The sequence below is a fragment of the Ambystoma mexicanum genome, chromosome 3q (assembly GCF_040938575.1).
Source record: "Ambystoma mexicanum isolate Mex_15411 chromosome 3q, UKY_AmexF1_1, whole genome shotgun sequence".
In the NCBI taxonomy this organism is placed as follows: domain Eukaryota; kingdom Metazoa; phylum Chordata; class Amphibia; order Caudata; family Ambystomatidae; genus Ambystoma; species Ambystoma mexicanum.
The window spans coordinates 284,155,746-284,181,890 of record NC_090926.1 but is presented as its reverse complement, the minus strand read 5'-3'; the positions used below and the strand labels follow the sequence as shown (position 1 = coordinate 284,181,890).

General features: G+C 45.0%; 1 protein-coding gene across 5 annotated transcripts in view; it reads left to right on the top strand.

Annotated features, from left to right (window-relative positions):
• The first annotated feature begins 592 nt into the window (after positions 1 to 592).
• The window catches only part of SUOX (sulfite oxidase), a 194,797-nt gene continuing 169,244 nt past the window's right edge, over positions 593 to 26,145 (top strand). For all 5 annotated transcript variants that reach the window (XM_069653779.1, XM_069653780.1, XM_069653781.1 and 2 more), the window contains exon 1: positions 593 to 969. The gene's annotated coding sequence lies outside the window, so the exon portion shown is untranslated. The remainder of the gene's footprint in view (positions 970 to 26,145) is intronic.

The window sequence follows — 26,145 nt, the reverse complement described above, 5'->3', positions numbered from 1 at the left end:
ATTGAGTCTGAAGGGGCATGGCCCTGGGGAGAAAGCGGGACGCCTGGAGAAGGGGTAAGGAGACGGTAGGGTCCAAGGGATAGTTAGGGAGGAAGTGGATTTATTTAATTATTTAATTGTTGGGGAGAATGAAAATGTTTAATTATTTAATTGGTTGTTTAAAATATTTTGTTAGTCTATAAGGCCATGGAGCCAGGTAAGCGTTTAATTGTAAGCTTTGGCCTGTCACATTAAAGCAACCTTTTCCACTTTAAATGAGTCTGGGTTTTTGTGCAGTAAGCCAAAAAAACGTATTGTACTCTGAGGATATAAGTTCGCCTTCTCATATCCCTTATTTGGAATACTTGTAGTTTATTATGCACGGAGTTTTGAAAATTTTAAAATGGAATGCCACTGTTAGGGTATGACACTTGGACACATCACTAATGTGAACTTAGCAGCTTAAAGGGGAGTTTTGTTGTCGTCAAGTTAATTGAAGCAGGAAAGAGTAGCGCTTGTCAGTCAGCTCTGTCGTCGGTCAAGTTCTGGAGCAGTTAGTGTTCAAGCTCTGTCGCCGTGGTGGGTCGAGCTCAGGAGTGCAAGCGGAGTTCGAAGCAGCAGTTGACGGTCAAGCTGGCTGTGACGCAGCAGCAAAGCAAGGTCCAGCGCAACCAGTCCTCCCCTGTCTCAGTAATGGATTGCTGCAGTGAGGCACCGAGCTGGGTTTGCTGAACCGGTTGTTCGACGGACGTTGGGATTGGCTGCACCGGGGCTGCTTGTGCCCTGGGATTGGCTGCACAGAGAGGCGGCGCCCTGGTGTGGTGTTTGCTTCCTAGCGGCTGCCAGCCTCGAAAATAACCGGGACAGGATCTTTGCCTTGGCGAGCGAGGACCGGAATTTGCCGGGCCTTGCCACAGCGATTGTGAGAGCACGGGCATCCCACCGGAGCCAGCCAGGGCGCCCAGACCTCAGAGGCAGACGGCGGCCGAGGTGAGGAAGGAGCTGGGAGGGTGGGCGCTGTGGCTGAAGACTGCAAGAAGTATTTTGCTGCTGTGAGGGAAAAGCAAGAAGGGAGCTTTGTGGTTGGGGCTCTAAGGGGAGGGGGCGGGGGTCTACGGAATCTGTAGGTTGGAGAAGTGATGACGGATGGAAAGTTGCAAGTTTACATTACGATGGGTCAGAGTTGCTGATTGAGACAGGAGGTTGTATGTGGCTAACCTGTAAAGTATGCAAGCTGCCCTGAACACAGGCGGCATGCAACATAGCGTTGCACAGCCTCAACAAACAGTTTATTAAACAATTATGCGGCAATCTGAAATCGGCCCGTGCACTTCGCGCTCCATAAGCGACTTGTATATAAGATATTCTTCACGTAATCACAGCTGTTCTGTATGGCATTTCAATTCTCCAGCCAGTCTGTGTGGGACGGTGTTGTGTGGGCCAGTTCAACAATTGGATACTTTGAGGCGGACTACCTTCTGCTCAGTGATGGGGCCGTTCGTTGATGAGCGGACATTTCTTCGTTGTTTTGGTGCCAAAGTATTATTATTGTCCCAGTCGAACTTTGCACACATTTGCTTACATTCGAAACCTACGTGTTGTAAAGCCTTATACTAGACATTCAGTGTGGACTACTGAATCACAGACCAGATGTAGTCTAGATTGGTTGCAGGTAGGCTTTATTTCACATATGTACAAACTGTACATTACTCCAGTTACTCTTCTTGTATTTACAGCACGTGTAGACATAGACGGGAACATGGGAAGGTACAACATTACCTACAAAGGAGCTGACCCACCGGCCAGCCATTCAACCCAGCTCAGGCCCCCAACTGACACTCTCAGAACATTCACACACAGATCCACCCAACATTCTCCTGAGCACAGCAAGCACCCACGCCAGTGGCAAGACAAGACTACACTACATCATCTCCCTTTCATACCAGACTCACCACAACACCACGCGCTATCCTTCTAAATGTTCAGAAACATATAACACGTGGCTCGCACAACACGTATACATACACCTCTTCTAAACGCATTTTGCGTGCGGGTCTCTGTATTCTTCATTTCTGTTCAGTTACTTTTTCCAAACTTCGCCCAAAACATACGTTGTGTAGGGCCCTATATCGAGAATAGCTCTAAAGGGACGTGCATATGGATACGGGTGTTGGCTGCAATCTGTGTCTTATAAAGTGCTGACATGTCACCTCGATGCTACTTGGCAGCACTTAATTATTTCGAAATATGCATTAGATCCCATTAGGTGCATAAGCATCTGAGAAATTGCTCAGGGGACCCTGTCAACTGTCATCCACCCACCTTTCTGCTTTTTGGCAAGATGTGTGGGAGGAGTTTGATGCAAAAATAATTACTTTCTCAGTTACCTCTTATTAGGTTGGGCGTTGTGCATCAATTCAGATACAGAAACTGTACTGTGATAGTTTTGCTTCTCTGCCTGTTACGGCTGCATCTGAACTGGTTCTGTTCTCTTGAGTTTCTGTACCTGTGGGTCTGTGTTGGCTTGTGGCGGGGGCATACTGTAGAAGTTTTTAGGGCCTGTGACCTGGTATGCCTTTATAAGGGCCGCCTGAAGATCAGATGAGGACTGTTGGGGGCCCATTTCAACCTGGTATTTGGGGACCCACCTAGCCTTGCAACTAGGAAAAACCGTCTGAGGCACCCGTGGGGTCAAAAGTATAGCTGCATATTATCATGGGACAAACAGTGGGTCCCTGAAACAATAGATGTCTGCTGAAAAGCTACTAATAACTCTTTGACAGCAGGGTGCTAATGTCTGGGAAACCAGAGTTAAAAAAAAAAAAGCAAGAAGGAGGTAAGCGGGAAGCAATGGCCTGATGACGCCAGCAAATGCAGCCTCTGACGTGCACGCAATGTCCTGAGTTAAAGGATGTGTTTGTGTGTCATAAGACTGCCAACATGGGGTAGCTGCTCGGGTCCCCCAGAACCAGGACCCATTTAAACGGAAATGGTTGAAAGGCCCTGATGCCACCCCTGGCCTTGATCATGAAACACAACATCTTAAAATTGATTTGCTATACAATCCCAAGCCAATGGAAGGCCTTCAGCGCCCAGGTGTTATAGCCTTCTAGCTAAGGTTCATGCAAATCTAGGCAGCTTGGCTCTGGATCCCTGATGCTCCGCTTACTTTTTTTAGTGGATGTCTGTGTAGACAATGCTGTAGTAATTCCGGAGGGTCAAACTAGGGCTCTAGTGATTTACTTTGCGATTCAGCAGGATCTTCCACAGTAGCTTGATGTTATCCTGTGTTGCAATGTTGTTATTCTGCACCAGATCACCAGCGCAGAAGTGTCCTAGAGCCTAGGCTTATCCTAAATGTGGCGTATTGTGCCCTGCCATGGATTTCCAAATTCTGGCCTGTGAGGAATGAAAATGGGGAACAAGTAGTGGAAAAAGACGACAGGGTAATAACTTAAGCTAGTAGGCAGGAGAGGGTTAATGTTTGTGAAACTTGATTGCATGATGTTCTAACATCCTGTAATGTGAAACAAATTGTGCTTGTGACATTCAGATCGTGCAAGTGCAGTATCAAGAAGTGCAGGGAGAGGGGGCAGTGTGGACAAGAGATGCGGTATGGAGCGGGTGAAGGAGGGAGAAGTGCTGGAGGGAGGGGGTGCAAGGGGTTGGGCAAGTGCTAAGGGTCTCCCAGGAGGGCAAGTGCCAGGGGGAGCAAGGGGTAGGTGTCCATGGTGAGAGGGGGGCAGCCTAGGAAGGCTAGTTTGGGAAGGGTAGTTCTGGTAGGAAGGGGTGAGAGGGGAAGACTGGACAAAGGAAGGCCTGATCCTGAAGAGACTCAATCATAAGGGGAACAGGCATCCAGTCGTAGCAGCAGGAGGAGACTAGCAGGGGAGAGGGAAGGAGGAGGAGAAAAGGAAGTTCTTGAGAAGCTTCCGAGACTCAAGGAGATCTGGCTCAAGTCAGAGAGGGGGAGGGAGGTTGTTCCAGAGGGAGGCTCCTGCCCAAGAGAGAGATCTACCCCCCCACTCTCTGCTTGGAGAAACATATGATCAGCAGAGAGTTGAAGCTGGAGGACTGAAGGACGAGCATACAACATCAAGTAGCTCAGAGGGTAGGCAACAACCTGAGCACCAAGAGAAGAGGCATTAATGTCTTATCCTGTCCCAGGTGAAGCTGGTGGGAAGTCAGGAAAGCGGGGTTCTTGAGATGAACTCGCCTCAATGGTTAATTAGCAAGCAAGCAAAGGGATGCAGCTGGCAAAACGGAAGCAATGTCGAATGCACAAAACGGCTAATACCAAGAAATGTCAACATGTGGGACTAAAATTAAGAAAGCGAAAGTCCCGGGGGGAAAAAAAGGCTAAAAGAGAACTCTCACCGGCTGGCTTGTGAAAGACGACATGGCCAAAGAAGGAAATATTGAAAAAGAAGCAATCACTGCCACCCCACGAGCACCTCTCCCTCGTGCCATTGTTATTGATTCTAGCAATAAAGGTGCTAAGGTAGTGGAAAGAAACGATTGTGAGGCATACTTAAACAAGTTGAGCAGTACTACGTTCGGAAATAATCTTGGTGCACTGGACCCTGGACCCTAAGATGTTTACGATTGGGGTTCACCCTAATGATCAATCAAAGAAGCAAATTAATGGCTCAGAACTATGAAATCTTCTGCACACAATTCCAACATTGTGTCCCTAACACTGGTGATTTAGTGGAGCCTCTTGATCGTGGGGGTGAGAAAATTGCACATATTCATTGCTTTCTGCCCGATATGACAACCTTGATGCACTCTCACCAAAACGCCCTACTTAATTTGGGATATATTTTGGATATGGAATTGTGGGATTCTCCAGTGTCTGCCCATTGTGACAGATGTAAAGGGGAGTTGAAGGTTATACCACTGTAGAGTAAGAAAGCTGCAGCCTCTATACCCATTAAGATTGACAATGTGCGTGGATGGGAATGGTTATTGGGATTTTTGCCACCACAATCCAATGTTAAGAAATCAGACTGATGAGATTTGTAATTACTTCGATATGATAGTTAGAGTGGATAGGATCTCTTGAGCATGAAATAATAGTGCTCGTAGGAGATATAAATACATGATGTAGGGATGGTGATGTAGTTACTACTTTCGCGAACATCAGGGAAAAAGGTTTGCTAATACAGAAAACTGCTAACGAACAGGGGTAGATTTTCTAAAGGAATGGGGTATGGCACTATTGAATGATCGCACTAGGAGAGATTGCCTGGGATCGGGACATGGACAAATGGCTCTCACTGGGCGACCTTAGGGTATATTTTCAGTAGCCATGGCCTACTGGAGTATATTGGTGAGTTTAATGTTCCACCTAATGAATATAGTGATCACTCAGTTCTGGCACTAACTTTGAGGATCGACTCTGAGAAAACGACGCCTGTTGGAATTGGGGATGTGGAACCCAACCACGCCGCAAATCGTATAATGTGGTATAGCGAAAATATAAAAAAGGCATCTGCAATTGTTACAGACGCTTTCCACTGTAGATTGGCTATGTATAAATAATTAACAGCTAATGAAAGGGAAAATTGGCTTAAGAATACTGCAGCAAGTCTAGCAGTGTGTAAAGGCCATCCAATTGTTGTTACTAACAAATCGAATGAGAAATTATTCGATAAAGAATATAGAGACACTAAGCACGCTATGCGAAAAAAGAAATTGGGATTATTAAAAAGTTATCTATCTGTTCTAGTAACGCGATAGTGAATATTAAGAAAGCCAAGAATAGATATTACAACTGGATAAAACGGTGGAAGCTTTCTATAAAAAAAACACCCAATGGCAGCATATGCCATCTGTCCTAAAAAGCAGAAACACACACGCTATTTGGCAAATGTTGGCAACAGCCAAAGGTACTAAAAAACAATTTTACAGCTAATCCCATTAGTGAATGTATTTGAATGAGATATATAATTGACATTATGTAGACTACAGCATTGACCAGGTTGGTGGATTATAAGTGTGCAGCGCAATGGCCTATTGGTGTGACCCAAGAACAGATTAGAGAGGCTATTGCAAAGTTAAAAAGTTCCAAAGCCCCTGGCTCAAACGGATTGGCGAACGTGGTCCTTAAGAAAGACTCGGAGGTTTTGGCGACAATTGTGGAGCTTTTCTATGATAAAGTATGTACAGAGCATATCAGCCCTGATTCATGGCGACAGTCTATCTTAATACCACACTTCTCCTGCCAATCATAGACTGCTGTCCATGCTTGATGTTACAGGGAAAGTATTTGCCTCGTTTGTTCTAAAAGAATTGCAAACCTGGGTAGAGGCAATGACATTCTGGACGACTTCCAGATGGGTTTTCACCCTGGGTCCTCTACACTGCACAATATAAGGTTTCTCGATATATTAACTAACGGAGCCAAACGAAAGGGGATACCGGCACTGTATGTGACATACGTAGACATTCGGGCAGCGTTTGACTGGGTAAATTGTGGCACAAATTGAAAAAAATGGGCTGCCCGATGGGCTTGTTGCATATAATCAAACTATTGCACTGTGACACTCGGGTGCAACTTTGTTGGAGTAATGAAGGTCTTTTGACTGGTCCGATGCCTATCAACAGGGGAGTCGAGCAGGGTTGTATGCTGGCTCTCCTATTGTTGAACATGTATCTCGCCGATTTTTTTCCACTAGAATTCTGTCGCGGTTTATTACGCAGTCACATTAAACTCGGGGAGTTCCTCCCCCCGCCCCCCCCAATGAATTTGGTTCACAATAAAGCACTATTAGTTTGTTAAGGTTGCCTTTGGTAAGACCTCAAACTCGTCTTGCACCCAACCTCAACAAATACCCGGTGCCACAATGGACTAGGAACCAGGCCGGTGTGTAGTAAGAATATATATTTATTAATTTATTTTAACCAAATTTGACAAATGCGCTAGCATCAGCCACCAATGCTGTGGCAACAAAAGAACAAAAATGACTTCTGTAATGGCACTAACACAGAGATAATACTAAGATATGCAGTCACAATTTCCCACAGCTTTCTTTTCAAATCGCTCACCAATGCAGAATAGAACAATTAAAATCACATAGTGATTGCTGATTTGGTTATAATACTTGTCTCCCAGCAACCCCCAGCCTCCAAACATCAATTAGACTTGACCCCTCTGAATGGAAGGCCAGTGGCAGAGAGTGGGAACACAATGAGGGAAAATCGTTTTGGGATTCTGATAAAATGCACTCTTTGGAAAAAGGGATTCAAGGGGCAAAATAATTTTTTTAACTTATTACCACAGATGCAATATGAGAGAAAGGAAAGCAATGGGAACTTTCTTTTTGCCATGCCTAAAAAGAACTGCAGGGCTTTGGGGTTTTGGTCAGAGCACAATGGGAACAAAGGGGCAATTTCATTTTGCACCCTGCACGCTCACTTGGAAACAGGGTTTTGGGATTGATTCTTTTTGGCAAATCTTTGTCTATACCAGCTCAAAAAACTGGGAAGAGCTTGTTAGTTTTGAATGCCAACAAAACACATCCTGTGTTTTCTATAGGGGAATTAATTAATTGATTTACTTTAAATACACTAAGGATCTACACAGTCAAGCAGGATATTTTGCTGTGGTGAATAACTAAAATAATGCTTGAAAATGCAGGGCCTACACCATATATGGCTTTGGGAATAGTTTTACTTAACGGACATCAGGCAACCTCTGGGACAGCATGGGTGTCAGTCCTGGATATTCCCCTCTGGCTCCTCCAAGGGGCCCCAGTCAGTTTCTATGTCTCCTGGTCCCTGTCTCCAATGCAAGATTTGGTGCCTCTATGCTTGGATGTTTATCGCAAAAGTTCAGCAGCAGGTTACCTCCACGAATAAGTGGAAAAAGCCCAGTTCTAATGCAAACTGGTCTACTTGTAGGGCAAATGACATCAAAAACTTGTCATGATTCCTAGAAAGGGATTGGTTGGTTTTTTCTACCCACCTGTGTGCTAATAGGACAAGGAGATGAGGGGTGCGAGTTAGGAAAGCTGTGGGAGGAGAAAGCTTTGTCATCTCAAACTGACGTGGGCTTGGCCTGTTTGAACTCTAAAAATCTCTCAATATGACAAGTACCCTAATTTTTCAAATCTTTACATGTATGGATATGTTTTTAAGAACTACATTTTAAGGCAAATCAGATGATGCTAGTCTTTAGTCGACACGCCCTTCCTATGCATAGATACATTTTTTTCTTCATTTACTCAGCATCCGTATTAGTGAAAAATATGCCACTCCAATTGTGTCCTTCACCCTCACACCAACTTTCAAATCTCTCTGAATCAAGGGAAGGCCCAAATCAAATTTCCATTAATAACTTTAGTTATGTTTATCACACCAACATCGTTTTGGCATGGTTCAAAGGGGGTTACTGTCGCCTATAATAAAAGCCTGGAATGACCGCTGTGTAGCATATACGCTGCTCTTTTATGCAATAATATGTATTTTTCTATTAACTAAATTCCCTCCTTTTCCGTTGTTCTTTTAAGTTGCATTTATCCTTAAGTATGTGAACAACCAGAGGCTGGCTCGTGTTTATGTATGCTCCTCCCTTCTTGGCCTTGTAAGGGCACCTGCTGCAACACTAATGTACATTTTATGGGAATTGTGACCTCAAGGTCACTTCTGCTGAAAGAACAGTCGTGGCCTTATCTGTTTCCACCGTGGTCTAAATCTAGGCAGTGTATTTCTTACTATATTTTTAAGCAATGGCCCCAATTGATGGTTGACACTCAGACCTCCCTCTCCAGGACTAGCAAAGGCAAGGTCTTGGAGGTTAAAGTTTCATCTTTGGGAGAAATGACCGGCTGCATGTATAATTCTGCAAGCAATGGCTTTTAAACCCGCACACAATGCATTTTATAAGGCACACGAGCCTTATATCCATATCTAATGTACTTCTTTCATCTCACAGCATTTCTCTTAGCATACTGTCATTTGGATGAGGGGGAAAAGGAAGTTCTTTTATTTCTTAGAATTGCCAGAAGCTTGGTTTCAATTAAGATTTCGGGATCACAGTCTATATTGTACACGCTGCTCTCTGTCTCTAAGTAAAAGTGCAGCTCTCCAGGGATTTAGTAAAATAGCATTGTCAGCCACATGTCTGTCTTTTCCTTGCTGAAATGCATTGCACATATCTTCACACTTTTGGGATTTAAGCCCACTTTCTTTCCTTTGAGATTTAGGCCTGTTTTTGGTTCAGTAGGGCTCTTGTCTGACATCACCATTTCTGTGCTGGACTTATACTTCAATGGGATTTCACAAATCACTCTAGCCTCTTTATTTCTGGCATTGAGGGGCTATATTTTACCCCATGCTTCATAATATTGATAATTGCCCACCAAAGATAGGAGACCAACAAGTCGTTAGCATGCTATATGCTGATGATCTTGTCTTGTTCGAACACACCTATACGGGTATGAAAAAAAACTTTAAATGAATTATGGGTTTATGCCACTGAAAATGACTTGGCAGTACATTTAGATAAGACAAAGGCGATGCTAGTTGTGAGTACAGGAATTAAGACTTGCAATGTTTACATCTTTTGGCCCCATTGAGTATACTAATAGCTATCCTTATCTGGGATTACAGGTGGGCGCTTTAGCTGATTGCGCCCCGATAATGGCTGTAAAAAATAGAAAGGCACAACAGTTGACGTACCTGTTCGATAGGTTTGTAGGGCGTACTGCAGATTAGTCTTGTTCTCTTATGTTGATTTGTATCGCACACTGCTGCCACCCAGGGACAGTCCCCAGTCGCTCACGTGGCTCTGGAAGAAAGAGGACGGGGTTGGTTAGTGATGGTAGAATAGGTCCAGAACCAGGAAAAACTGGCATCTGTGTGTGATGGCTTGCATATGGTTGATTGCGTGCAATGGCTTGTATCCGTACGGTTATGGCTCAATGCCTGGATTTTCTATGCGAGTGTAATGTTGGGGGTGTGTCTGGGTGTTTGATGTGTATTTAAGGTTGTGCGCACTGGCTTGTTGTATGGGTAAGGTTGAGTGTCTGGTTGTTTGTTGTATCCTATGCAAGTGTTACTTGTGTTGGGTGTGTGTTTGTGTATAGGTTGGCTAGCCCAGTGGGCGTGCATAGTACTTGGGTTGTGTGTTAGAGGGAGTAGGAGCTGGCTGGTTAGTACATTGGCTACTCTATAAGTTCTTCGATGTGGCCAATATACACAATTCTGTCTAGATGTGATGCATGATCCATCTTCAAAATGATATCTAGTGACGCGAATGGTTAAATTCCACAATCTTTATAAGTGTGATGCATGGCTAATGTTCACAAATCTAATTGAGACATGTGGCTAATCTTCACAATTCTTTCTAAATGTGCTCGTGGCTAATCTTCGCAATTCTGTCTAAATTTGATGCATGGCTAATGTTCACTAATCTAAGGGAGACGCGGGGTTTGTCTTCACAGTTCTATCTAAATGTGACGCGTGGCTAGTCCTTGTAATTGCTAATGCAGAATATGGCTACCTTTACACAATTGGGCTAAATTCATGTAGGTATATGATCTTGGTTAATAAAAGTGGAGGAGTTTTACTGGAGTACAGTAAGGACTGTACTCCCTGCCCACACCACAACTACCTTATCAGTGGCAGCTGGTTGACTGCGGCAGGCTTCCCAGGCGAACTCGGGCAAACATGGAGTGGGGCAGCTTAGTGGAGGAGCTGCCCTTTGCCTCTGGTCCTTGGACGAGAGTTGCCTGGGCAAAGCTGTTCCCGGGGAAGGTATTCACGGGCCAATTGGGGTGCGCTGGGCGGGAGACTGGGATACAAGGAGCCAGCTGATTTGGGCTCCGAGCCTGCAAGGCCTGCACCCTTGTTGGAGGTGGATGGCAGGCCTCTGAGAACCAATGAGGGTGCCGTGGGAGGGAGGGGAGGCGGGAGTCTGCAAGGACTATGGGTTGGTGGGAAAGGAAGCAGGCAGGGGAGAAATGGAGAAAACACTGGAGGCGCTTAAAACAAACAAATTCAAAATGAAAAACAGGTCGCTGGGCTGGGCCTTTTGACCTTATAGAAACAATGTTTCTGCCCTACGGTATTGCACGGACTGGAAGGTTGAATCGATTAGATGGCAGTTCTAGCTCATGTTTCTAGGCTTACCACCGTTTACTCGTATGGAGTATCTCTTAGATTAGAACTAGGTCTAATTTAATTGCGTAGCCACTTGTTGCGAACGCGTGGTGAACTCTACATTAAGTCAAGGGTCACACCTAAATGCCCACTGCTGATGAAAGTAGGAGCAAGCTATAATTCTGAGGTTACGAGCAAATGTACGAACTTTGAAGAATTAAACTTGGCATTCTTCGAACTATTAGACTGGGTCCCTCCGTATGATATTGAAAAAACGAGCGTTCTCCAGGAATCATTTAAAAGGAAACTCGAGCTTTGGGATTAGAACAACAATTTCTCACATTTTATGATATGTCTCCAGTGTAGTGTACAAGTTTAAGAGGGCACAGCCCTACCCGATCTAATACCCAAACCCAGCAGTGCGTAAGTTAATCCTTTTGCTGCGCATTAACCAACTTCCTTTCCTTAAACACTGTGTTTCTCAGTTGATCTTGCCCCCTGGAGCAAGGTTCGGTCGAGTATGCAAGCTAAGCCATGAATTCGAAACGGCCAAGCATGCATTCACGGAATGTGTGAAGCTTCACTCTTTGTATGTGTGTAATCTTGAGCAGTTTGTCAATGATTATGGCACGCTTAAATCCACAGATTTCTTGACTTGCTCTCTGGGTCAACTTCTTTGCACTGTATCACATCTGGCTGCATATAGAAAAAACGGTTGAAAATGTGAATTTAATATGAAGCATGATATGAAATAAGATTATGTTCTTTCAAACTATGATTTTTATGCTTGACATGAGATGTCATAAGGTTCAAGCAAATTAATGAAGTACTGATGTAATTTATTTGAATCACTGAACGAAATGAATTAAGTTGAACATGTTTTTAATTAATGCAATTAATGCATTAATGAATACATGTTTGTTAGATTCATTGTGAAAAGATGTATATGAACTTAAAAAAAAAGAAATCGAGCTCAGCATGAGCATGTCCATGATCCACCAGTACCCTTGTAGGAGCGGGCCATTGTCATGTTGGTACTGTCTTTGAATCATCCGCTTTCACTGGTCATTCTGGGGAGGGTTGATTTGCCATGGTGGAAGGTGTTGACCTTCCTTACGGGAATTAAAGAGGGAGTTTCCTGGGCAAGCAGGGTTTCACGATGTAATGAAAATACCCAGGTATACACTCTCATTGCTGTCATGAATGAATCACTGCATCAAGCTGACAGTTATGACAGCCAAATTCTTGCTTTTAATTAGTTTTCTTTTTTCTATACTTGACCATATTACCAGAGGAAATGTAGAAGCAATAATAGCGTTCCCAGTGCTTGCGCTTCCGTTTGAATTTGCTTGCCACAAATTAAGTATTGGGTGCCCGTGGGGGAATAGATCGAAGTTTGATACACTGTTGATTCTGTAAAAAGGAGAACATTACAGAAACTCTTTACCATCTATTGGCAAGTTGCCCTGAATTGTCCAAGGCACGTGAAGCTCAGTTGTTGCACCTTTTGAAGGAATTTAGAACGACTTATATGGGTTGGGTCTGGCAACGCATTTATATGGATAAATCCTTCAAATGATCCCTAGCTGCTATCTGCTTCATGAAAGAAATGTTAGCACCCAGTAAAGTATGTCTCTTGTAGAGAGCTTATTAGAGTGTACCAACTTTGCTATGTATTTTCAATTTTAATATTATCCAGGGGAGACTTCTAAAATGTTTTTTACGGTTTTTGTTAAATGCAAATTTGAAACTGTCTTTTATACGCGTATCACATGTATTAACAGAAAGTTTGGGATTTCAACTTGGTAATATGGTACTTGTTTCATGATTTGTGTATATATGTGAAGTTCCTTGAGAACTATAACGCATACATAAAAAAAATGTTTTAATGTGTTTTCTTTTTTCTATTGAACATGGGGGGTGAACTTCAGTGCGTGAGCTCAGAATGGAATATGAGTTGTAGCAACACTTCTATCTGCATGGCCGAAGTGCCACAGAAGAGGACACTACACTAAGGCCGGAATTAATTCTTTTAGGCAAACTCTGCAGCCCCTTGTCTTTCGAAGCTTCCAATAGAATGCGTCGGGCATTAAAAGGGGGCTTTGGGTTAATCGGTGACGCCATGCTCAGCACAAGGTAAATCAATCGTTCTTTGGGGGAGATTATTGTTAGTCTCTTCGCGAGGCCGACTTGTAGAGCTACACTGTGCTGCTACCATAGTACTGGTTTCTGATCTCATGGAGCAAATGCGTCTCTGGAATATTCTCTGGTCTTGACCTTCGCAGGGAGGCGGATAATTCCCCAAAGGGCCCCATTAGCAGGATCCCAGCAGACCTGCGATTTTCTGATGAAAGTAAATTGGAGAATGCCAGTTGCACTCCAAGCATGCTTGGTATTCCAACCATAAGTCTCGCCTCCATGATGGTTTAGGAACTGACCTCCCTCCTGAATTAAGGTACTTAAGGAAAGCACTAATATTAACATCACCATCTTCCTACTCCCTGCCCTAAAACAAATGTTCAGTGCCAAAACCCTGAGTCTGTCTTCAATGAATAACAATTTCAGGTAGAATTTTGTACCCTCTATGACTGTGCATTGGTAGCTGTGAGAGATGTGGTAGGCGGAGATGTTTCGCATAGGCCCCATCTATAGTTGGAGATCATAATTGATGGGATGGATTCTTGTGGTACTCAGTATGTGACTGTAACTACTAATCTGGAGGTATCCATCTGGAAAACATTATGGGGGTCTTCTGGGTAGGGAGATTCTTGCTGATTCCATGTATTGCCGTATACGGATGAGGGCTTGTCTACTTAGTTGAAGTCTGCAGAGAGATGGAGGCGTACCAGTAGGCAAGGTTGACTGTCATCAACTGTCAGGATGCCGAGTGCATCGTTTACCATTTGAATGGTGCCTTTCTCTGTGCTGTCTGTTTCAAGCCTGATTCATAGTTCTGTATGAGGCTGCTGGTGTCGACATGCCTGAACTTGAATGTCCGGGATTCTACTAAGATTCTTGGCCAGGAAACGAATGGGATGGGTGGTAGCTGCTGAGGCCAGATGGGTCCTGTATTTTTTTTTTTTAGCAGGTGCAGGATCTGTCCTGTTTGAAGGGTGTTGGGAAGGTGCTTTCAGTGAAGGGTACATTGATTATTACTAGAACAGGCTGGGCGGTTTACTGCAGGGCGTCTTGAGGATGGACACTGAGAACGGCTTTGAAGAATGCAAGAGTCTTTGTTGGGTTTTTTATTGCAAATGTTTCAAAGGTAATCCATGTCAATTTACGTGGTGAGATGAGCGCAGCATTGTCTGCTTTGGTGTTGGGATCAGAGCTGATGCAAGTCATTTCAAATCTGGTGCTAGCCTAGGGTGATTTGAGTATTATTGCTAACACCGCCGGTCCTCGGAATCCTGTCTATAAATTGATACAGCAGCCATTGACTGGGGTTGAGAGGAAATCCAGAACACAGAATTTGTACTCCAATGCAGTTTTGTCAGACAACGCATCGCAACACAGGTTTGATTCCCGATCCCACGCTTGGACACCCCTTGCTGGTATTAAGCGCGTTACAAAAGAACAATTATAATTAGATGGGGATGTCGGCTGCCTGTAAGCTTCTTGAATGGGCATTGATGAGTATCATCTTCTGGGTTCTTGTAGGCTATGTTGTGTGGGTTGGTTCAAAGGGAATGTGAATGCGGTTGCTGTAGTGTGGCATCCACGTTAACATCCGTATTTGTGTTGCCCAGTGATGGGCTGTGCAGCAAGTGGGAGGGGGACTGCATGTTCTACAACTTTCTTGGGGTGAGCCTCATGGTATACACCTTACTTACCTAGATTGTGGTATATGAGGGTCCTGGCCGTTTCCAGCTCCTAACAAGACTAAACAGGATTTGACCTTTGCTTCGGACTCCCATGAGAGAGTTGCCCTGAGAGCTAAGTGTTAAGTGGTTATGGCGGTCGGGCAGAACAGTCAAAAAGAGCACCACAACAAAAGCACTGCTTACTAGCTGATGGGCAGGGCCAGGATCAGGTGACCTTGCTCCACGTGCACTGGCTGAAAACCTGTAAAAGCTGGAAGACCCGTTCATTGAGTAAGGAATATGGCTGGACAGGCAAATGGAGTGGGAGAAGACTTGAAATGATTGACTGGTTCATAGTCCCATGACCATTCTCCACCTTCACTTGAATGTAACTGCTTTTGGTGGCGATGTCTGCTTCCACCTATTCTCCATCTGGTTTCAGTCTCCGGGGCTGATCACTTTGGTTCGCAAACAAAGAATTCACCATTTAAGAACCTGGCAATTTGTTTGGCCTTTTGGAGGAGAACTTGTTTTTACTGTTTGGATTCGCAATACTGAAAATATAGCTCACTATGTATGACCAGTACTGCATGTCTCTTTAAGGCTGCACCCCGACCACTCAACTCTGCTATTACTTTCTGCTCTATTAAGTCACGCCTTTTGGCAGGTCATTGTGGCTACAGCTTCGAACTATTCAATTTCTAATCCCGTGTGTCATATCCTTTTGCAGAAATATTTCCATGAGGTACTGTTAATGACAAAGTCCAGTGTGTGTGACTCAGATCAGGATTCAGATGTATTGGTGAGCAGTATGTGAAGTGTATTCAGCTGCTGGTTGTATTGTAGTGGCGTTATACTCATGCAAATCCGATATGCTGGCTCAGCTGGAACACTAGCACCTATTCGGGAGATAAGCATGTAGCATCCACATCACAGGTTCCAATCCTGGTAAAATTTCAAAGCGTGTTCATTTTGTTCGATGCAGAGGCATGCATACAAGCTACATTGCAAAGATCATAATTATTACATTTAAATATGAAGGATACTAATGTAGGCCGCAGTTAGATTGTTCAGGTTTCCTTAGCCATGTTACAAGGTTTATCCAGTGACATCGGGAACATCAGGAGATAGGAAGTACAGAGGGGAGCCCACTGGCTCCCATCGCCCAGGCTACATCTTCCAACTGCCCTGGGTGGAATCACATTCAACCTCCAACATTCCATTCACTCTCGTAGCATTACATTCATGACATCCCACCATGCATTCAGGGAACAGGAACCAAGCAAAGAAAACCAGTCATAACACACCTGCCCTCCGTTCCACCGCAAAAGGCACACTACAACCAGACAGCACGGCACACATACCATACACATCTGCACACCTGACACATGCATATCCGCTCAGCCAGCAGGAGGGTGGTTGTACAACCAGGCCTAACTAACACACAGGCAGCGGCACCAGACCAACATTGCAACAAACCACAACCACCCAAAACATCACCAACACCTTCCACCCACCACTGCCACCGGCGGGTCACCAGCCTGCCACACTGGAACGCTACCTGGACCTCATTGGGCCATCAAACCACACTCCAAACCATCATGAACAACCAATAACACCTTGCGTCTGTCACCTGCGAACCTCGGGGCTGCCTGCCCAAGCACAAACTGCTTGTGGCTGGCATGTGGCCCACTACACCTCTGCAAAACAGAACTAACCATCATCGCAAACCATTCCAACCAGATGACACACAAGCTGGATGCCTACTTAATCAAAACCATACTAAACAACATTCTCACCTGACACACACTCCTCACTCCCAACACTTTGGAAACTGTGCTGTGCCAAGCGAGAATAAACATTGTCGATAAACACCCAAACAAACCAGAACCCCCAGAGTGTTGGCCAGACACCCTGAGACGCCTACGTCAAATTCTACGGAGAAGACTTCCCAGCTAAGCACCGGCACAAGGAGATGTTGATGGTTGCCGAGTCTTCCAGAATCAGCTGAATGAGGATCCAGAATGATTCCAGAAACCCACCCCAAAAAAACTTGGATAGAATTAGATAATCCTAGATGGAGTTCACACAAACCAACCATCAATTCCTATTTTTGCATCCACACAGGAACATACAAACCCCATGTACATGTAAAAACCAACTTCGGAGAAGCCCTCCATCCAGTGACAGCCTTCACCACTGGATACTGGTCCCACAACTGGAGCTGTTCTCAACCAGCAAACCACAAATGTAGTGTTTTCCCACTGGTTGCATTACGCTAAGCACCAAAAAAAGCACTGAAAAAACCCACATCAACCATGCAAACTATGAATCCAAAACCTCACACCATCCAGCAAGCACTGCAGTCGCTCTTTTCCACTAGATACTCCATAACACACCCCATTACACACACTGGTGTGAAAACTTACAAAAACAATAGTATACTCAACCAACCAGTGTGGGCAGGGCCCTACCCAAACCAGTTGTAAAGATCATGGTGATTTCCACACAGCATCCACAGTTTGCATGTTGTTTCACTTTTCAACGAAACATCCCACAACCATGTAACTCGTACACCATGTAACCCTGCTGCAAAGCATTAATCGTAACATGACAAACATTATGTGCTAACAGTCCGTGTTGCTGGTTTGAACAACCCTAAAGCTGAGAAATCTTCAAGTGATTAAAACTAATCAGACCAAACTTGACTTTCATACTCGTACCTTCACATCAGCATACACGCTAGCAAGAATGAATAGACATTAAATGTAAGATCACTCTGGAAGTCCATGTAACAAATTGGCAAGATGCAACCTAGAACCTACAATTCCTCAAAAATGTTTTTTTAAATCTACAATTAAATCATGACTTCTACTGTGACACAGCACATGTCATAAATCCTCCTAATGCACATAACAAACATCCACTGAGGGGTCATCTTTGTAAGCATATCCATTTCAGCAGAAATGCTACATGTATACATTATAAAATGTAGCCTGCAGCATCTTTCGCCAGCCTGCCACTTTTACTGAGAATCCAAAAGACCCATTCCAACTATTCTCCACCCCAGCTGAATGTGATGTTGCTAAAACGAAATCCTTTCAATGCACACCTGCTAACTCGCCACCATTATGCGACACAAATGCTAAATATTTACTTTACTGAAAGAAAATGCAAGAATACAAACATTTACCATGCGAGCGCACCTAGTGCATTTCCATGCTAAAGGTCACCATAAAGCCACCAAAATTACAATCCTCGTCGCACTCGATGCATTTTTACATATGTCATCAATCCAATTACAACAAACGTGTTTCTCTTCTCGGCCCAGTACACTGATCGTCCTGATGCCAAACAGGAAGGCGGATGAGCTCCTCGATGAACGCTGCAGAAAACCGCCAGACCCAAACAAGAATGCAGTGCACCCATCACACGACAGGCAGGGTTCAATTTGTATATCGTGGCAAAGTGAAAACTATCCTCTTTTATCATGTTTCCACGGGGCCAGTGTCCTGCAAAATGAGTACCCTTTTTTCCCTTTATTAGCAGCCTGGCATCTCAGGAACGTTTGGTTTATATACATGGTGTGTGGGGGCCCTCTTTTTTTTGTTGTAGGGGGGGCCTGTCATGAGGGTGATAAACTAGACAATATGGTGAGGACTCGGGCCCCTCCATTTTTGACACTTACAGGTGTTATTTCACAACACAATTGGCAGATGTGTCAATTTTATCCGTACATGCATTTAATAGATCACCACTGTTTCGTTATACAAACGGAATCTTTATTTTTCTCATATCTTCATTTTTTGTAAAAACCTACTGGAGGCTGTTTAACATATTTTTCATGTGTTACCAAGTTAGACAAAACAATTTCTCTGGTGCCCACACTGGTATGTCCTATTATACAGTCATATTACGTTATGAAACACAGTGAGAGGGTTAGTACTTGAGGTGACTTGGAGTGTAGCTTTCTTGACCATACACCTATCAACACCTAGTCGACACTGTGTTTCCAGCATGAACAAGGAGTAACTACTGTTGTTGTTAGGATGCTTTCCTCAGGACTGGTAGGAAGGAGGGGGGCTTAGATGGGTAACTTGCTCAGCCACACCTTTAGTAGGATTGGTAGGGAGTCTGTGCTGATTTCTTCAGTGCCTCAGGTTTGATGTGTGTTTTTGAAGCCTTAAATGCGCCGTGGTTCGGTTTTTCATCTACTCTGTGTAGTTAAGATGACTTGTGTAGTTGCCAAATCTTGGTCTCTGGTCTCCGTGCAATATCTCCATTTTCTTCTTCCCGACTCCTCTTGTTCATATTTTGTGTCTGTCTTGTTTTAGCACCTCTATAACTCTGGGCTTGGGTTCATGCGCTGCGTCAGTGGAGTATCTGAGGAGGCAGCGACCGTGCACAGTCTCTTTTAATGGGAAAGCCTCACGAACGTTCCATGAACCATTGGGCGCCGATCAGGCACAGAGACTGGGCCGGTACTGCAGCGGAACACTCCAAATCCCAACTTCCCTGTACTACAGAGCAGGCTGCAAGGTCCTGTCTTCTTCACGTCATCAACAACCGGCTTCACGTCATCAACAACCGGAAGCGATCCTTCCCTTGAAGGTGGATGTCAGTGCTTACACTGTTGGTGGCGTTCGATGGCGGCGTTCCAGGGCCTCAACATCACCCCCAGCAGCCACTATGACGTCCCCAGACTTGAATAACGCTTGAGCTCAACCAAGCTCTGGACATCCAATGGCTGCAGCAGGTATCGACACATCCAAGGCAAGTGAGGCCTGGCTCGCATCAGTCCTTTCCATGTTTTCCAATCAAGCCCTCTCAGTTGGGAGGATATCTGGACTGGGCTTTGGGCCCTCTGGCCAGCAATAGTCCTAGGCGCTTCTGCATCCCTCTGGGCATAGACCACAGCCACACAAGTCCCCCCCCCCCCCCGGTCGATCTCTGGTGCCTGCTTTGATGCCCTGGGTCCTCGCAAGCACCCTGCCTGTGCGCTCTTGCATTTTATCTGCCATAGGCCTTCTGATCTGGTGCCAAGAGTCTCCTGGCAACTATCCTGTGCCATTTATCTTCCACTGGGTGGAGGGACATAAAGGGGCAGTGGGTCCCCTTTCTCTCAGTGAAATCCCCCCACAGCAGTCTCATTTCTCCTCTCATACACTTTCCGTACCTGTCTTCTTCTGAGTTCTCCTGGGTCCTTGCCAAATCCCATCCTCGTCACCAGTTGTTACATTTAAATATGAAGGACACTGATGTAGGCCACAGGTAGATTGTTCAGGTTACTTTAATCATGTTACCATGTTTATCAGGTGAGATCAGGATGTAGGAAGTACAGAGGGGAGACCACTGGCTTCCACCACCTAGGCACCATCTTCCAACTGCCCTGGATGGAATCACATTCAACCTCAAACATTCCAGTCACTCTTGTAGCATTCCATTCATGACATCACACCATGCATTCAGGGAACAAGGGACCAAGCAAAGAAAACCAGTAAGAACACAATCCTGAAAGTGCAGATTTGACACTTACATTTCTTCCTTGGTAGATCACATTTGCATGTTTGTAGGTGCCAATAGGCAAGCTGCTTTGTGTATGTATGTTGACTCTCTAATACGTTTATATTGGAGATGAAGCATGCACACACTGAGACGGTTCCATGTGTTAATATCCCCGCAAAAATATTGTGATACAAAAAAATAAATCGCCATATTTTTGCGGCGATTATTGAGCCATGGACCCTGCGGGGGACACCCATGCAACCCGCATTATTTTTTAATGTGTGGGGGACACCCACTCAACCCCCGCTCCCACAAATTATTCCTCCCAAAAATAGTGCCTATGGCGAGACAAACGACCCTATGTACGGCAATATTTTTGGTGGGGATAATAGGTAGGGCTACCACTGAGACTGTGACTGCTTAAAGGTGTAACCATCTGAAACAAAAGGTGTGTGTGTCTGTGTCTGTATCGGTGAAGAAACTTGTGTAGCAGGACTGTCCCCAAGGAGAGGTGAAAGCAGACCCCGGTTAGGGTTTTTTGGCGACAGAAGATAAGAACTTGCAATGGATCTGATGGTTGCCCTCGAGTAGTTGGACGTCCAGCAGGGGATCGTCACAGCACTGGCTCACTGGTGCCCTTTACAAGGCTTGGGTGAAAGACTGTTGTAGTGCAGTAGACTTTGCTCCACTTCTCAGTCCTGGCTAAGGGACTTTTCAGGAGCATGATGCAGTCTGTGGAGTTTGGACAAAACTCTGCTTTGGTTGATGTTGCAATGCAAAATGACAGAGGGCCCCGAATGTTGGTGAGTTGCGAGCTGTGGAGGTCGCAAAATGCAGTTCGCCTTAGGACTGGTTAGACCCACCAGTCCAAGGGAGGAAATAGTCCACTTTAGGGCCCCCTGTCACTGAGAAGTAGATGTCGATACAGCAGTGGTTACTGAGATGGCCCCAGAGGTGGCTGCAGATTTACTTCTTTGGATCTTCTGTTCCAGTGATCGACTGAGTTTCTGCTCCAGGATCCTCGTCTTTTATGCGGGAAAACTGGCTGAGTCCACCAATCACCAGACATTTATTCATTCAAACTTGGGAGGTGGCTCTCTAATGGTGACAGCCAGCCTCCCAGCACAAACTGGTTCCAGGCAGGCACACTGCAGGACGAAGACCAGGGACACTCATCAAGACCTCCCCCACCCAGGCAGGTAGAAGAAGGCTCAAGTAAGAACAAATCATCATGCTGTGCATCCAGCAACAATGGGTAAGTAATTCCCTAGCCCCCCCATGGCCTTTGGTCTCCATCCACCTCCCTTCTGATGCCCGCTTCCAGTTTACTTTATTTTGTATCCCCCCCACCCCCCGTAAACCCGCCCTCCCTAACGGCGATTGGCCCGGCAACATGGCCATGTGACCACAGTAAGGCTGGGAGGATTCCCTCTGGTCACATGATGGGGACACACCTTCATGGGACTGCCCAGGGCAGCTTTTCCCAGGCAGCCATTGGCCAAGGGCCAGAGGCAAAGGGCAGCTCCCTCCTAAGCAACTCCATTCCGTGTTAGCTCCTGTTTGCCCCAGGGCGCCTAACTCTGACAACTTACAGCAACACAAAAGATAAGTGTGGTGTGGGTGGGGAGCACCGCCATAACTGTACTCCAGTAAAGCCCCACCACTCTTATTACCTAATGTTGTTGGTGGTAGGAAATGTGTTGCTCCAAACTAACCATACTAAAAACTCACCACACACACACACACACACACTCCCTCCTTCCCCCTATCGCACGCACTTCACAACATTCAACATGCACAATCATACTTCACCACCACATGATGGCTACCAACTGAAAACGCACTCACGCTCAAAGAACGTTTTCTCCGAACTGAAGCTCCCAACAGTACGTCAAAGCTCTCTTGCTCTTTTCCCCCTCAATCCCACCAACAACCCTGCTTCCATTGCAGATCCGCTAGAGCACCAAGAGACCACGGAAGTGGCAGCAGTGCGCGGTACAAGACCCCCATAATTAACATAACATTAACATATATATCGAGAGAGGCTACTTCTTGTGAGCAGCTTTGGAGCATCTGTGAGGGCTTTTTGGAAAGAGGTTTAAAGAAGTGGAATGTCCAACAGCTCTCAGCAAGGTTGGCTTTCGAGTTCCTTGTGCTTCCCAGAAAATGGGCTCCAACCGCTCAGGAGACCTTAATGTTAATTGTATTTTATTTAGGGTTTGGTTTAGTGCTACATGCCCTATGCTGCCTCATCGGAGCACTGTGAGGAAAAGGACAGAGTTATGGGTCTAATCCTGGAGGGCCACAGTTGCTAGGAACACCCTAGTTTGGTGAAAGATAAGATCTAAAAGCTGTTTGATGAATGTTAATGGCACGAACTGAGAGAGACGGGTTGAGGAGACTGACCATTAGGATGCAGAAAAGCTAGTAGAATCGGAGCTGGTCATCAGCAGTGCAGAAGGGGTGAGTTGGGTTTTTGTTTTCCTGAATTTTAGGGAGACTGGTTCACTTCTCAGGTTTTGCTGCAGAGCATTCCAAAGGGATGATCCCGTTCCAGAGAGATGATCCCTGTATATGAAGCGATCTCTTGTATCTAAACTTGCTGATGGATAGTACGTTTTAGGGATGCCCATCTCCTGTTTCAGGTTGGTTTGTAAGGCTTGAAGACCTTTGTGAGGTATTCTATTGTCAGGCCATGTTTTGTTTTATGGACCAAATCTGAGCTTTTGAATTGGAAACGTTTGTTTAGTGGGAGCCAGTGAAGGGACTATTAAGCGGGGGTAGAATAGGACCAAAAGTGGCCATGGAAATGTTTTTCAAAGTGGCCCTATCCTATGAGCAAGCCGACCCCTCTACTAGGACTTGGATGTGTTCTCTGACAAGAATATTTGGAAGGAAATCTAGGGGGGGAGATGGAAGGTAGAGGCAGTGCGCATGGGAGAGAGGGAAAGACGAGCAGAAAAACACGGTACCCACACAAGAGGTCCACTGGGTAATCTCCAGAGTTCCATGTAGGCCAGTCCACCACTGCTAATAAGATCTTGTTCACTCACTCAAAATGTTACTCGCGTAGCATGTTTCTGAACTCTTGTGGGTTCTGATAGTGCTTTTGCGAGGAGCCCTGTGTAGGTGCTATTGAAATGGGTCCAGTATTGATGTCACTACTTACCTCACAAACTGTGTTTGTTTTTTTTGTGCCCTCGAAGCAGTTGGAGGGGACGAATCCCTCTGAGCAAGTGTTGATGTAAATGTATTCTTGACTACAGCATTTACTTGAGGTGTGAGGGTTATATGACTATCGAACAAGAGGTCATGGTTGCAGACTTATTCAACATGCTTGGAGTCCTGCCAGGTGAAAGCTGAAGTGGCTGAAGTTATAGCAGGAGGGACGGTCTACTGAAAAAAAGACCTTTACTCTTGTGTTTGCCCCTACGCATCAACAATCGCCGACAGTGAGGATTCCAGGATGCCCCTTTGCTTGATATCTGCTTGGTTTTTGTGCCCTCATCGACTGCATAGGTCCCTTTTTATAGTTGGACCTCCCGGTTACCATACTGACTTTAAAGTCAAACAACTTGTCCATGTTCTAAACAAAAGGATGCGTGGCAGCCTTCGCTGTGAATTGTGCATCTTTGCAATAACTTTAACACAGTCGAGGGTCTCTGGTGTTCTGTGATGTTCCACTCTGCTTCCTCCATCATAAGGCACCTTCTGACTTGCATATAGGCCGGAACCCCATTCTTCAAAAAATCGTGTTCACGTATTGCCTTTTTCCACTGTTACCAGGTGACGCCTGCTCTGCGCCATCGGACCAGCATATGTAAATAAGCAGTGAAAGGTAAATGTTGACCATGGCAACGGAATACAAAAGGAAATATTAAACTAAACGTGGGCTCCTTTCTCAAGCGAAGAAAGGCGTGTGATGGGACGATAAGGCACCAGTTGCCTGAACACACTTTTGCATTAGTGATCCTAGGTGCCAGTAATGGGGCCTGAGCGTTTTGGAAAGATGCCTATTAATGCAAACAATGGCTTCCCCAAGTGGCGTCATCGTGTCTAAGTGTGCTGCTGGAACACCTTGCTCCTGTCTGGGCACTTGCACTAGTGTTGAAGAGGACTGCTTTCAGAGAGGGTCGCTGTATGCTTTCCTGGAATGAGTGGTCTTGGCCATGCTGGCTTTGTGGATATCATTTTGGTTCACTGCTAGGTGTTGTGTAAGAGCCCTGTTACACAACCTGAAAGGGGTACCGGAAAAGGGGTAGTTAATAGATAATCTACGCCATCAGACCCCTTGGTTTGCACATCGCAGCCTTCCTTTTCCGCTTTCCCGTATCTCTACAACACCTTTCTGTGCATGCAGTGCTCTGCTTCCCCTCCCTTTTAAGCCACGGTGACCCGTGCCGGGTTACAACCTCTCTGCCTTTACTGTGATAACGTCATGCGCTGTGTCCTGTCGATGGCGACACCAAACCTGGTCTCTCCTCATCATTGTGCGCCAAATCTCCGAGCTCGAATGTCTCAAGCAGGCGGCAACTCCAACACTCACTATTGTGGCCATAATTAGTACAATCTTTGCCCTTCGGAATCAATAGGAGTTGGAAGATATATACAGCCCAACTTTGATTTAAAACACCTCAACAAATAAATGTGCAAACTTAATTGTGTGTCTGCTTGTTATAAAACTTGTGATTATGTGAAGTGTAATCTTGTATTGTGTTCCTATAATGGCGTCTTTCTTGGTGACAAGGAAGCCAGCAGCCATAACCCATATAGCACCCTGGCAAAAAACAATATTAACGCCCCAGCCACCAAGGAAAAAAAAAATCTCCACACCCGTATGCATATGCAACACTATTAGTAACATGACACAAAGACAACCAGAACCATTTATTAAAACAGGAACAAATCTGCAAACATGTTCACAAAGTACGCATGGAAAATGGAATGTTTTTTGTAGGTGCATGGAAAGAAAGCCTAGTTATATTAAGTTTACCAACTGCAAATGATTTTCGTGTGGAATTGCTTTTAAGGATATGACATGTGTGCGCTATGTTTAATGAACAAAGTGTGAATGTTGCATATCACGCTACATTATTTTGTGTTGGTGCATAAAAAGGGTGCACGTTGATTTTTCTCAAACCCTAACCACAAAAGAGGGTAATAGTGCTCAATTAATCCTTCGGTGTTGTGTGATCTGTTGCATCTGACCACGTGATGCCCGCTGCCACTGAAATTCACTTCCTTACTGACACAAAAACATCACCCACCATTGACATTTCAAATCTTCCCTCAAACAGCACCTTTTTACCCTTGAAACTACGTCTGCAATGACCCATCGCCTTATTCCGATCCATAATTTCCTTTTTCTGTCACTTCCAGGTTTCCAACTGTACATAATTATAAACCTACATTATCAAACTGTCAGTGAATTCATTTGCATGCTGTAAATATCCAAACCGTTGGTGGGGCTACGACACTTTTTCTTCAACTGGTTGATGTTAAGAAATATTTCCTTAAGTTCATTTTTCCCTCCATATTATGGACTCACTAAACTTTTGCTTTTGTGTGACTGACCTAACCTGACTCAGCTGTACTGCCATGGGCTTTTGCTAATCTGTTATGGGTAAACTGACATGTCCTTCAGACTGTCAGTACTGGGAAACTGTTTCCCTTAGTCAATGACTATGTTGCTATTTCTTGGTAACTTCATCTGTGCACCAAGCACCTTAATGTATCGCGCACAGGGGTCTTT